A 14838-nucleotide genomic window follows, 5' to 3' on the forward strand; every position below is an offset into this window, starting at 1 on the left:
CATCATAAGGTCAGTCAGAATTGGAAAAGACCTCTGCGAGCTGTGCTATGCAAAACGTGGTTTCAGACTGGCTGACCTTCTGATATGCGATTTCTTTAATTTGATGATCAGCTGAATTTTAATAATCCAATAAAATTGCTTTGCGCATCTTCCCCATTTTCATGAGTCATGACTATTCAATGATTAAATTGCCTCAAACTGCATTACCTATAATTCCTAACTGAAACCAATATTTGTATTTGATTTTGGTAATAAGCTCAATTTTTGAAGGGCATTCAAAATATTAATTACAATATTTATTTAATATTTATTTCTACTGATTGTTATCAGCTTAAATAGTAAACTATTTTCAAATGCCAATTGCCGCATTCTCCACTGTTTTTTTGGAAAATAATTAGCTAGAAGTGCTATCAAATTATATGAAATTGACTGGAATTAAAACCGCCGCTTATTATATTGCAGTTATTAGACATTAAGTAGTATTGGATATACATAGGTACAATTAGAGTGTGCATTATTTGCTTAAATTTATATTGTGCTGCAGCTTTGTACTCGACACCTGTACTATTTTATATTTCGGAATACCAGACCCGCCAGAAGTTGTTCTGGCCTAACTCTGGTCTATCTGCATAATTTATAAGAAATTGTTTAAGATTAAGATCCCTATCCCCATGTCCCCCTTTTCCTTATCCTTTTATTCACTGCTCCTTTCACCTTTTTCTGCGTCCCGTCATCTCCGTTTTTTCCTCACTTCTTTCCGATACATCTATTCCTATCTCTCTGTCTTCGTCTAACTCTATCTATTTCTTGGTCTCCTTTTCCTTCCCTATTTGCTCTTCTCTCTCTTTCTTCTTATTCTTCTCAATCCTTTATTCCCAGGCCAGTTTAAGTCCCAGCCCAGTCCCAGTTCCAGTCTCAATCTCAATCTCAGTCCCAGTCTCAGTCCTTGTCCCAATCTCAGTCAAAGTCCCTGTCCCAGTCCCAGTACTGTTCGGCGGCAGAGTTCCCAGATCTGGAGGCAGCAATTAAGCTAGGTCCAAGAAGACTTCTAGTATCTGCCGAGAGCACGGAATTATTCTATAACATATGTCCTGGCACTTGATTAAGGGTCTTCCGTTTGGTCGTCAAACAAATTGTGGTAACACTATGGACACATTAAATCTATGTGAGGTCTTTATTGGCCGGCCAGTTCAACCTAACCTAACTACGCCTGGGACCATATTCACCAATGTTGAACCCAGTTAAGGCAATACTGTCTAAACCAGCGATGGGCAAAACGGTTCGTATGACGGTCGATAAAGTGCCGGTATGTGGGGCGAAGAACACAGGAAGAGAATAATATACAAACACACATAAGATTGAAAAAGAGAGAGTATTTGGCCTTAAGCCCCCATTACTGATACTTAGCATACACTTGACTTGACTTGGCGTAAACTTGGCAACTTAGCCACGATTATACTCCACTTGGCGCATGCAACCTGGCATCATAATCAGCGTTGAAATTTATTTTTAAATATATGTCAATTTGTATGACAAAATGTCAAAATGAAATGGAAACAAACAAGTGGCATCTCAAAATGTAAACGTCACTTAGAACTTACATGGAAAATCAAAATTCAACAGACTTCTAAGTCAAGTTAAGTGTTGCTAAGTTTGGAGTAATCAGTAACATGCAATGTTCATTTAACAGAACTGTAAGTGACAGTTCTCGAGTCAAGTCAAGTTTATGCTAAGTATCAGTAATTGGCCCTTTATTCATATGTGGAAAATAGAGCTGCCACCGCTCTTATTATCTTCAAATTATTAGGATAAACCAGCCTTTACCGGCGGCTTCGCTCCCACTAAAGGCCACAAATATGTAATGTCGCTTTTGTGATTCACAACTCCAACTGAATTTTCAGTTGTCATTTTAAAAGTTCCTTTATGATTCAAATCATAAACAAAGCAAGTTTTAAAATTTGAAAAATGGTCGCCGTAAATTAAACACACATGCAACACATGCTCCAACAATTTTTGCAGTGTTTATTTAGCGATATATGTATGTGAGCTGAAGAAATTTTAAAATTCCTCCATAATTTGAATTTTATAAATGAAAGCAGTTATGTTTATAATAAAACTGGTAAAATTAGTCGTTGTTTATGCGATTGGTAGATTTTTTTATTTGTAAACTGATACATTTCTTTCTAGGCTCACGGCAACACTGCCAACAAGTCTGAAAAGTGTTTCGTTTTCCCACGATTGTATAAAAAAAAATAAATAAATGTAAGGCGCGATAACCTCCGAAGAGATCTAAGGCCGAGCTTCTCTTCCAATTTGCGTCGTGCTCCTCTTGATTTTCCCTACAAATTGGCCGGATGGGACCTACATGATTTTATGCCGACTCCGAACGGCATCTGCAAGGCAGATGAGTTTTCACTGAGAGCTTTTCATGGCAGAAATACACCCGGAGCGCTTGCCAAACACTGCCGAGGGGCGACCACGCTTAGAAAAATTGTTTTCTAATTGAAAAACCTTATTTCTAAAAATTTTGATGTTGCTTTGCCCGGGGTTTGAACCCAGGGCATCCGGTGTGGTAGGCGGAGCACGCTACCATCACACCACGGTGGCCGCCAACGCCCACGATTGTATACGAAACGTGAATTAGTACGTTTTTCTACTACTACTTCCTGTAATGCTACTACTTTAAAAATAGTTTTTTAAATACTTTTATCTATATATTGCAAAATGAATCGGCTTGCATATAATTAAATGTATGTGAAGGCGAAATGAATAATGCACTGCTTAACATAAAGTCGACTTCTCCCACCATCCTACTTTCACTCTCCCTGCAAAAACGGTGAAATTGGTAAGCTTTCAAGTATGTACTCAAAGTCCAGCAGTCCATTGAATGTAAGATATAAAAAGACACTTTTCACTGAATATGAATTGTAACTTTCTGAATATAAACTGAAAAGGGGTAGAGTATTAACTAATTATATTAAGGTGTTCTGAAAAGGAGTTCGAAGTATGTATTTGGTTGCATTAGAACTGTAAGATCATAAATGCAACCATGTCAACTAATTAATAGAATAAGCAAAAATACATTACTGTAAAGGAAGAAAAGAGAAGATGGTGGACTTCCGGTTCGTTATTGGATTGACGACTGAAGAATAAAGTATTAAGACAATTAATCCGGACGTTTCTGCTGTTTTATTAACCATCGAAGGTAGAAATTACATCTCAGGTGTGTTAACGAACCTCGCGCACTATTATAAACAACTATTTTGTAAAATGGGTGCTCGAGAAGGCATTATTAAAGTTTTAACTGAAAATAATGTGGATTTTCCTCCTACTGCCAACATTATACAATTACGCAGATTACTGCAAAATATAGTTGGCGTGGGAGATAATAGCTCCGCAAATACGATGAATACCCCTCCAAACACATATATATTGGAGAACATTCCGGACGAAATGATTGAGATAAACGCTGCCGTTTCTATTGAGTCCTCTGCCGCCATTGCCGTTACCGCCGTTCATACTGCCGCCACTGCCGTTTCAACTGCCTATACTACCGATGTTTTGGTTGAATTCAATTCAACACCTGCCGTTCACGATGTTTTCGCTTCTGCCACTGCCGTCTATTCTGCCGCCGCTACCGTCTGCTCCGCCGCCACTGCCGTCACCGCCGTTCATACTGCCGCCACTGCCGTTCCAACTGCCTTTACTACCGACGTTTTGGTTGAATTCAATTCAACACTTGCTGTTCACGATGTTTTTGCAGCCGCCCCATCAAACTCTGCCCCAATTGACGCAAGAGCCACGACCATAAGTGTGGATGACGAACTGGTGGCGCTACGAAAACGTATAGAAATGTTAAAATTAATGAAAGAAATCGACGAGTTAAGAGGTAGTACTGAGGTACAACAGCAACGTAGACTGGAGTTTGCCGATATAGAGCATGCTATGGCCAAGTTCAGTGGTGATGATATATCAGTGACGGTGGGACATTTTCTTCAAGATTTCGAAGAAGTAATGGAGTCGTCAAAAGTAGACGAACGATTTAAATTGCTGACTTTTCGTCGCTGCCTGGTGGGAACAGCCAAAGTTTTTCTTACCACCACCAAAGCGTTAAGCTATGCCGAGTTAAAAAAGGCCTTTACGGCGGAATTTGATGTGCCGATACAGAGGAACGAAGTTTATAAGATGTTTGCTAGACGCAAGTGGGACAAAAAGAGCGAGTCATTACATTGCTACGTTCTATTGATGCGGGCAATAGGAAAACGGGCAAACATATGCGAAACAGAAATCATCGATTTCATAATAGACGACATAGGAAATGTAGTGCCAAATCCACATCTACTGTTACCGGCAAAAACACTCGATGAGTTGAAGGTATTAGTGAGCCGTTTTCAAAGAAAATTTTTCACAGTAGAACCAGATTAATATTTGTTAGAAATTAAGTTATACTGTATCGAGGTCGATTCCAGTGTCAGTTTGGCCGAGCGGTAACTCTGAACATAAATAGCGAATTGTATTAGATTAGGTATTAGATTTAGATTAGGTATTAGATTAAGAAATGTACGATAGTGAAGATAGAAATTAAGTTATAATGTATCAAGGTCAATACAGTGCGAGCTGTAACTCTGAACACAAATAGCGAATTGTAATAAATTAAGAAATGTATGACAGTAAAAATAGAAATTAAGATAATGTATCGATGTCGATACAGTTTCAGGCTGGCCGAGTTGTAAGATCAACCATGTCAACTAATTAATAGAATAAGCAAAAATACATTACTGTAAAGGAAGAAAAGAGAAGATGGTGGACTCCGGTTCACTATTGGATTGACGACTGAAGAATAAAGTATTAAGGTAATTAATCCGGACGTTTCTGCTGTTTTATTAACCATCGAAGGTAGAAATTACAGAACTCTGATTTTATGGGAATGTAATATATTGGTTTTACTTTAGTTTTGGCCTCTTAAAGGCTCAATATTAAAATTTAGGGCTTTAGCGCGCTAAATTTTTTATTTATCATCTGATTTGAATGATTTTTAAAAGAGATATTTCCAGATTTAAAATAGCATAATTGAGATAATTTTTTTTACTTACTCCTGCTTATTCTAATAAATTTTAGTAAACAAAAACTAGTTCCAAACCAAAACAAAAGTAAAAGTAAAGAACGGCTAATTTACTTTTTAACTCAGACTTAACCGGACATGAGGGGTTAAACTCATACATTTTTGACAAATATTTTAAGTTAGCTCTGAGCTAAAAAAATACTGTTCTTCAAGTGAGCCTAAATATTCAAAAAATATTATCTTTTATATTTTTAAACATTTAAAATTTACCTTTTCAAACTTAGAACTGGCCGGTCATCAAAAAAAAAAAATCAACTACGAAAACGGCGGCCACCCTGCTATGGCATACCTGAATTAATTTCGAAATATATTTGTTATAAAATTAATATTTGCCTAAAAATGATTTTATTGTTGTGCATTTAATTTTTTTTTGTGTGATAACAACATGTACTTGGCCAGATAACCAGGGGAAAGCAGACGTAAAAAGTCTGATAACAAAATTATATATAAAAGTTTTAAAACCTTTAATTCCTTTTTTAATTTTCTAAATTTAAATATCTTTTATATCACATTGTTAACCTAAATAATATCTCTATAATAAACAAAAACAAGTTAGTGAGTGAGTAAAGGAAATATAAAAGCGCTTATGCTCTTATCGTCAGTTAAGGGCCTGGCAAAGTTGACATAGTCATAACGCCATAGTCATAACGACATTTTGACTTATCCTTATCAATTGGCATCAGTTATTGGTGCCTTAACCTAAAAATCGTAAAATTTTCATAAAAATTAAGAAAACTCAAAAAATTACAAATATATTCCACAAACAATAAGTCTCTTAGTAAAAACGTATCAAAACAATAAATAAAATTTACAAAAAATTAATAAATTCACCAACTCAAATAATTTTATACTCAGTTGAGCAGAGCTCACAGAGTATATTAACTTTGATTGGATAACGGTTGGTTGTACAGGTATAAAGGAATCGAGATAGATATAGACTTCCATATATCAAAATCATCAGTATCGAAAAAAAATTCGATTGAGCCATGTCCGTCCGTCCGTCTGTCCGTTAACACGATAACTTGAGTAAATTTTGAGGTATCTTGATGAAATTTGGTATGTAGGTTCCTGGGCACTCATCTCAGATCGCTATTTAAAATGAATGATATCGGACAATAACCACGCCCACTTTTTCGATATCGAAAATTTCGAAAAATCGAAAAAGTGCGATTATTCATTACCAAATACGGATTAAGCGATGAAACTTGGTAGGTGAGTTGAACTTATGACGCAGAATAGAAAACTAGTAAAATTTTGGACAATGGGCGTGGCACCGCCCACTTTTAAAAGAAGGTAATTTAGAAGTTTTGCAAGCTGTAATTTGCCAGTCGTTGAAGATATCATGATGATATTTGTCAGGAACGTTACTCTTATTACTATATGTCTGCTTAATAAAAATTAGCAAAATCGGAGAACGACCACGCCCACTTTTAAAAAAAATTTTTTTTTTAATTCAAATTTTAAAAGAAAAGTTAATATCTTTACAGTATATAAGTAAATTATGTCAACATTCAACTCCAGTAATGATATGTTACAACAAAATACAAAAATAAAAGAAAATTTCAAAATAGGCGTGGCTCCGCCCTTTTTCATTTAATTTGTCTAGGATACTTTTAATGCCATAAGTCGAACAAAAATTTACCAATCCTTGTGAAATTTGGCAGAGGCTTAGATTCTAGGACGATAACTGTTTTCTGTTAAAAAAGGCGAAATTGGTTGAAGCCACGCCCAGTTTTTATACACAGTCGACCGTCTGTCCTTCCGCTCGGCCGTTAACACGATAACTTGAGCAAAAATCGATATATCTTTACTAAACTCAGTTCACGTACTTATCTGAACTCACTTTGTATTGGTGTAAAAAATGGCCGAAATCCGACTATGACCACGCCCACTTTTTCAATATCGAAACTTACGAAAAATGAAAAAAATGCCATAATTATATACCAAATACGAAAAAAGGGATGAAACATGGTAATTGTATTGGTCTATTGACGCAAAATATAACTTTAGAAAAAAACTTGGTAAAATGGGTGTGACACCTACCATATTAAGTAGAAGAAAATGAAAAAGTTTTGCAGGGCGAAATCAAAAGCCCTTGGAACCTTGGAAGGAATACTGTTCGTGGTATTACATATATAAATAAATTAGCGGTATCCGACAGATGATGTTCTGGATCACCCTGGTCCACATTTTGGTCGATATCTCGAAAACGCCTTCACATATACAACTAAGGGCCACTCCCTTTTAAAACCCTCATTAATACCTTTAATTTGATACCTATATCGTACAAACACATTCTAGAGTCACCCCTGGTCCACGTTTATGGCGATATCTCGAAAAGGCGTCCACATATAGAACTAAGACCCACTCGTTTTTAAAATACTCATTAACACCTTTCACTTGATACCCATATCGTACAAAAAAATTCTAGTCACCCCTGGCCCACCTTTATGGCGATATCTCGAAAAGGCATCTACCTATAGTACTAAGGCCCACTCCCTTTTAAAGTACTCATTAACACCTTTCATTTGATACCCATATCGTACAAACAAATTCTAGAGTCACCCCTGGTCCACCTTTATGGCGATATCTTGAAAAGGCGTCCACCTATAGAACTAAGGCACACGCCCTTTTAAAATTCTCATTAACACCTTTCATTGAGTCACCCCTGGTCCACGTTTATGGCGATATCCCGAAAAGGCGTAAACCCATAGAACTAAGGCCCACTCCCTTTTAAAACACTTATTAACACCTTTCGTTTGATACCCATATTGTACAAACGCATTCTAGAGTCACCCCTGGTCCACTTTTATAACGATATTCCGAAAAGGCGTCCACCTATAGAACTAAGGCCCACTCCGTTTTAAAATACTCACTAACACCTTTCATTTGATACCCATATAGTACAAACAAATTCTAGAGTCACCCCTGGTCCACCTTTATGGCGATATCTCGAAAAGGCGTCCACATATAGAACTTAGGCTCACGCCCTTTTAAAATACTCATTAATACCTTTCATTTGATACCCATATCGTACAAAATAAATTCTAGAGTCACCCCTGGTCCACCTTTATGGCGATATCTTGAAAAGGCGTCCACCTATAGAACTAAGGCACACGCCCTTTTAAAATTCTCATTAACACCTTTCATTTGATACCCATATAGTACAAACGCATTCTAGAGTCACCCCTGGTCCACCTTTATGGCGATATCCCTAAATGGCGTCCATCTATAGAACTATGGCCCACTTCCTCTTAAAATACTCTTTAGTACCTTCCATTTGATACACATGTCATACAAACACATTCCAGGGTTACCCTAGGTTCTTTTTACAACATGGTGATTTTCCCTTACTTTGTCGCCACAGCTCTCAACTGAGTATGTAATGTTCGGTTACACCAGAACTTAGCCTTCCTTACTTGTTTAGTTATGGATTTGGTGAAAACCAAAAACCAATTGGTTGGCTATAGTATGGATTAGAGGTTTACGCCGATCACTTTATCGGCGGCGGCGGCGTAGGCCCTATTATATACCGGCGTAGGTGGCGCGCCGGCAGCGCCGGTGTTCTTACTTTAAAAAGCTTGATTTTTCTATTTACCAAAATAGTATTTAGGAAAGGTTTTGTCTGTATGTATTTAAGGAAATTATCGTGTTGGTCATTTCGGAATGATCCGGGGTTTTTGCCTCAAGATCTCGCAGACCGTTCAAAAATGTTCAGGAGTAACTCCTTGCGAAGGGATTCTCCCTCGTTCACTTACTCCAGACAGGCTTCGAACCTAACCCCGATCTTTGGAATTGGTACTGCTGCGTCTGCTGAAAAGTAATAGAGATACATAAAATAGCCACACTTTTGTCTGCATATCCCGTTCAAAGCATAGTTTCACCTAGGGTAAACTCCTAATAATCGTCGCGAATAAAATTCCTTTAAATCATGTGTGGCTCCTTGGCGGTCACGCACAACGGCGACTTACGGTTGCTATTAATGGTCTATTAATATTCATGACTCTCGTGGCACAGGGCGCCTCCAGTTTTTTCGGCTGTTTTTAAGAGCTACAATTCCCGCTGTGCGAACGGTAGCAAGCCTGAGCACCAGTCGCTACCACGCCTCATGACCCTCACACCATATGCCAGCACAGAAGCTATAGGACTGCGACTTCGAACTCATACCTTAGTCGACGTCACTTTTCTAGAAGCTTTAGGTGTAGCTCCGAAGACTTTCTAACGGATCTTTTTAGGCGCTATGCTACCGAGCTACACCAGAGAAACACCTTGAAACGTTAGGGAATGACTAAGCGGCCAAGGATGCTGCCCTCGTCTAAGTGAATGTCATCGCGGAATGGGTGAAAATCGTATAATCATCTGCGCATCTACATAATTAAAATTTTACAAGGACCCTGGCTAAAATTTTTTAAATGTATACCAAAGTTTGCAGACGTTTGTGTTGACATCATTGATTTCAATAGTCTTCGTTAAATCAAAACGATATTTTAGATTGAAAGGCGACCGATTTTAAGTTGAAAGATGTTTACTGCTGTTTTCCGGCCTTATGACTAGTTCGACTGTCCACTACGTTAGGGTAGTAGCACACACGGTCATTAGTTCGACTGTCTTGGGAAAGCTTTTGCTTCACCACTTTAAGCGTTCTTGCGAAGGACAAAACCTCACCTGCCTACGTATTCACATTTGTAAAAGGAGCCGTAACGTGTAGGTGATATTAAAACTTGGTTGATAGGCTATAATCAATGTCATTCGCTCCAAGGAACTAGTTTTGGATAAGGCCGCCAACTTTATGTCAAACCGGGAGACTTGGGTGTTGAAGGATGAAGTGTGAAAATCAAAATTAACATTTCAGACGCTATTGTATAGTTTCGCAAATATACAACATATTTTTAAATGTAAGCCCAAATGATTTTTCAAAACCTTCTTATACGTACATATATCCTCAACTTAGTATGAGGTAAGAATCATTTCAAAGGAGTGTTTATGCCCCTAGAACCTACTAAAGGGATTTGGATCACTGATTTCGCTTATTCTTTCAGCCAATCGCAATATAAAATTTTTTTTAAAATCGGCATCTTTTTGGGTATTTTCCTTTTTTCAACAACTTGAGGACAATTTGAAAACATGTTCGCCTTGGGTCATTTTATTTGAATTCATCGTTCATTATTAATCTTTTGAAAAAATATGCAAAGTGAGCATATAAATTTATTATATAACTTTTCGTTTAGTGTTTTGTTTTAATAACTTGGTGAATTGGGCGATGCAAGTCCGTGTTAAGCTGACATCGAAAACGCTTGTTTTTTTTTCAAATAACTTTTGAACAGTTAGAAAGGGTTAAATTTCGCAATTTGTTTCTTATAACTGGCAGTGATGCGCATCCATTGATATCACTTTCGACCAAATTTTGACATGAACAATTAATGGCCTAAACAGTCTTAAACGAGTAGAAAATATAGTAACGAGCCGGACGCCGCCGCCGATATTTTTGACATTCGGCGGCGGTGTTCGAAAAACGACCCTAATCGCCGGCGGCGGCGGCGTTTATCGGCGGCGTATATCTCTAGTATGGATATGGTTAGGACGTTATGGTATCGCACCATTAACCAATTACACTGATTTTCATAAGGTTGGTTGGATCAGCTGTTTTATATGGATATGAATGCGACAACTTTGCCAGGGCTTTTATATACAATCAGATTCTTTAGTAGCCATATAAAACAATGCTGCTAATTTGCTATATGTATAAAGGGTGATTTAATGGGAACATTAATGGGAATCGGAATCCACTCTTCAATCAATTTATAAATGTGAATCTGCCAAACTATTTATACAAACCATGATATATTATAAAACCAACTAATACGCGAATTCTCTAGCTCACATATGTCGTCATTCGGACTCACAATTTCAGAGCTATTTCGATTTAATGTTTGAGTGAAAACTTGATTTCGATACGAATCGTAACACACGATATGGGTCTTGAATTTCACTTCATCATCAGTTAGCTTTTCGTGTGTTGAGTTCGGATGCTAAAGTTCGTCTACGTTCATACTGGTGTTAGGGCAGATGCTTCTATCCACTAAGCCATTAGGATGACCCAATTCCCAATTCTTTCTAGAAATTGCTTACACTACAAATATGTGAAACGTTCCATGTAGATAATAACGTAGCTACTTGATGTTAAGCAGTCTCAAACGAAATTTCCTTATAAAGTATTCATTACAACCCTTTGTAAACCACTACGCCCTAATTAAACACCCTATAAACATTTCCATACGTAGATGTTGTCAAATCTATATAAATAAAAATATGAGAATTCTGGTGTTGATAATAGTTTTTAATTGACTTGAATGAATTTTATATTTTAGTTTGACCGCGATCAGTGCAACAGCTGGTGCGTGCAGCGGATCGGCGCAGAAAAGTTCGAAACTTATACGAAAAAAATACAATAATAATAAAACGATTTTTGACTGAGTTTACTTGTTTTTTAAATACGACATATACGCTATGTATATTATTTAAAGAAATGTGTGAATATGTGAAAATTTGGCCTGATATGTATGTGGATTGCGTTCGAAAAAATTGTCATCTATATTTTAACCAATATTTTCATTACAATTTACTCAATTTGCAAAATCAAATAGCATTGTCACCAAATTAACTTAATAAATCCATTGTATTTAAAAAGTTTCCATGACCATAATAACTTGATGTCTTGAAGTGATTGAGAACCAAAGCAGGCCCAAAACTTACCTCCAGTTGAGATGAGAAAATTAATAAGTCGATACTTGGCAGAAAAATAGCCATCAGTGACCAAAACGAAAAAGTCATTACAATTTTGTAAAATATGCCCAACAGTTGGTGAAGAAAACTAGCGCAGAGTGTAATACTATTTTCACACAGACGGCTTATTGAATATTAAAGGCAATTTTCTACATTAAGACGCTTATTGAGCTCAATCTTCCCTACAAAATTCGAATCTATTATTATTTCATTAGTAGCTTATCGAATGCCTAATGAAGTCAAAAGCACAATACAACTCTGTTGGCAGCGTGTCGCTTCCGTTTCCGCTTCTTAGTTTTCAAAGCAAATGTCATTGTCTGCATGGCGGAACGAACAAGGTGGCCGCATCGAACAGCTGATTATAACCTTTTTTATTTGATTTGATACATCAACTACCGGCGCAGTACGATTTTGACATTTGTCCATCGAATTTACAAGTACATGGAATTTTGTTTGTTTGTAGGTATGTCACCATGCTCCCATCTTGTATCGTTCCGCAATGATTGTCTGTCTCACCCTTCATACTAATCGAGCAGTTACTTCTGTGTGAAAGCAAAAAATTTACGATTTCATTAGAAGGTGAAATGAGATCATTAAGTTTCTGTGTGAAAACAGTATAACATTTCCCAATTTTTTTCCCCACGCGGATCCCAAACATTTGCGACTAAACAAACATCGGCAAATATACAGTATGGAGAAATAGCGAAAATACTTGGAGATTAGTGGATACACACACCTTTTATAACAAACATTATGCACATTAATATCATATGTGTAGACAAAGTTATGCACTTTGCAGTCCATATAAAGTTTAAGGGCATTTGTATATGCGCTTAAAAAACACAGCTTATGTGTCAAAAATTAAGCACTTGTTATTTTTTTCGAAAGCTCTATCAGCTCTATCCTATGTAATAATTTTAAAAGTTTAAACAACGTGACATCAGGACGGACAAGGCGACAGCTGTTTCGATTATACCTTGTAAATCTATTCAAAGCCTCTTCTCCAGGGAGTGGGATTTGAACTCGCACTCCTCCGATGTTGAAGTGTTACAAACGCATTAAGCAACGTCATGCCTTAGTTGTTGTAAACTTTATACCAATTGTCTTCCTTGCATATTTTATTATTTTCCACAGTACATACTTTGTATATAATCATGTGTTAAATATTATGGTTTGCTGGTATTTTCACAGCGTTCATGTAAAGAGTTTTAATTACAAATCTCTTTCGGAAATATGGACGATAAGTAAAAATACAGCTAAAATTTCTTCCGAAATCTCTATTACAACGGACTACCCTCAAGTCTAGCGAAAGAAAAGAAATTTTCGGAAACCACAGGTATTATAAAATTTCAAAGTTAACGAAGGACTGCTTGAGAAAAGTATGCAGCTTTTCTTTTTTAAGATAGTCCAAGGTTTCTCGTTTTTACCGGCATTATTAAAAAGCAAAATTGTCGCAACTAAAGCGGTAGCCAAGATCGCTAAAGATCTTTTGGAAAAGTTAAGCAGTGCAAAGCCCCATAAAATATCATAAAGCTCTCGAAAGAGAATATGTAAGAATTGTGCCCATTCTTTCTAAAATACAAATTATAGGAGACATTTCAAGACTTTATAATATAGAGCTGCATTCGATTCGATTTTTTGGAGAATCGATTTTTGCGATTCGATTCTCAAAAAAAAAATCGATGTAATCGATTAAATCGAACTGAAAGCTGCTCAATTGTTTACCACTAAGTAAGTTCGCTAAAAACTCGCCAGTTTCTTTCTCGTTTCGTTGACTGAGGCTGTTTGGCAAGATTAAGGAGTACCATAGGGTAATGCACTGGTTCCTCCCATCGGAGTGAGATTGATAGTGTATTCGATACCTAAATATCATGCTTTCTGTGTTTTTTTCCAGATATTCAAATTTTGTGCGCAGACATTTCTTCAATTAGTTCTGCCTTCTCTGAAATGTTAGCTTAGAAATCAGAAGAACAACTTTTGGCTATAACCCTCTATTAAACTCTCATCACAGGTGCGGTATCGAGAGTTGATGGCATGAGCCTTTTCAAAATAAAAGTCATGCCGAAGAATTATGGTCATCTTCGTCGAACCAGCCGATAGGTCTTGTTATGGGAATTCATGAAAAGCAAGTGTTCCTACCGGCATCCGTATTTGGAGACAGACGAAGCGGAAGACCTCCGCCAAGAAGAGTTTTTTTTCCTTGGTGCTCGCGAATGGTGTCAGCTATATTGAAGCCAGGACTAGGCTGACTTGCGCAACTGCAATGCCAAAATCTCCTAGGCGGCAAAGCGCCAATTGTTGGTGATGATAAAATTTCTTCATATTTCTCAGAGCCACCATAATAATGGCGTATAGTCATAGTTTATTTTTTTTAAAAAAGTCGAGCTTTTTGAAAATTTAAACACGATTTTATTTGGTTTGTGAATACGCGCCAATAAAGCTAAATTTATAAAAAATTACAACAGATATATTTTCTGCACGTTTTTATCAATATATGTGCCCGGGCTACGAAAAGGTGGCTTATGACTCAAAAAAAATGTTTCCACTTCTTTTCTGGTTTCGATAGTTTTTGAGACGCTCTTTCACGTGGTGAAAACTAGAAAGTCCTAACTGGCATAGAAGTGTTCTGGAGATGATATTTTCATCCATTTCCATTTGACCTTCATTTAAACACCATCATCGAAAGAATCATCATCATTATCTTGGTTTTACAGAAATATGTTTGAAAAACTTCGCAAAATTCTTCTTCGACAGACATTATTCACAAGCGACACACGTCCCACTCGCTCAGCATAGCTTTTAAATCTGAGCACTCACACGATTTTTTTTCGGTCAGAAACTGGTTTGTGCTTTGCATTGAAAAAAACATCGCTCTTTATATACACACACGAACTTATCTCATTTATGCTCTTTTGCCTTTTTTGGTTGGTTTT

At 36.9% G+C, this 14838-nt stretch overlaps 1 protein-coding gene across 8 annotated transcripts in view; it reads left to right on the forward strand.

Annotated features, from left to right (window-relative positions):
* Positions 1–11495: 11495 nt before the first annotated feature.
* LOC137253161 (lysosomal proton-coupled steroid conjugate and bile acid symporter SLC46A3) overlaps positions 11496–14838 on the forward strand; it is a 31693-nt gene continuing 28350 nt past the window's right edge. For 5 of the 8 annotated variants that reach the window (XM_067789616.1, XM_067789621.1, XM_067789633.1 and 2 more), the window contains exon 1: positions 11502–11680. The gene's annotated coding sequence lies outside the window, so the exon portion shown is untranslated. Of the gene's footprint in view, positions 11681–14838 lie in introns of all 8 variants that reach the window. The other 3 variants (XM_067789625.1, XM_067789631.1, XM_067789617.1) reach the window with 3 other exon arrangements.

The sequence above is a fragment of the Eurosta solidaginis genome, chromosome 5, assembly GCF_040869045.1.
Source record: "Eurosta solidaginis isolate ZX-2024a chromosome 5, ASM4086904v1, whole genome shotgun sequence".
NCBI lineage: Eukaryota > Metazoa > Arthropoda > Insecta > Diptera > Tephritidae > Eurosta > Eurosta solidaginis.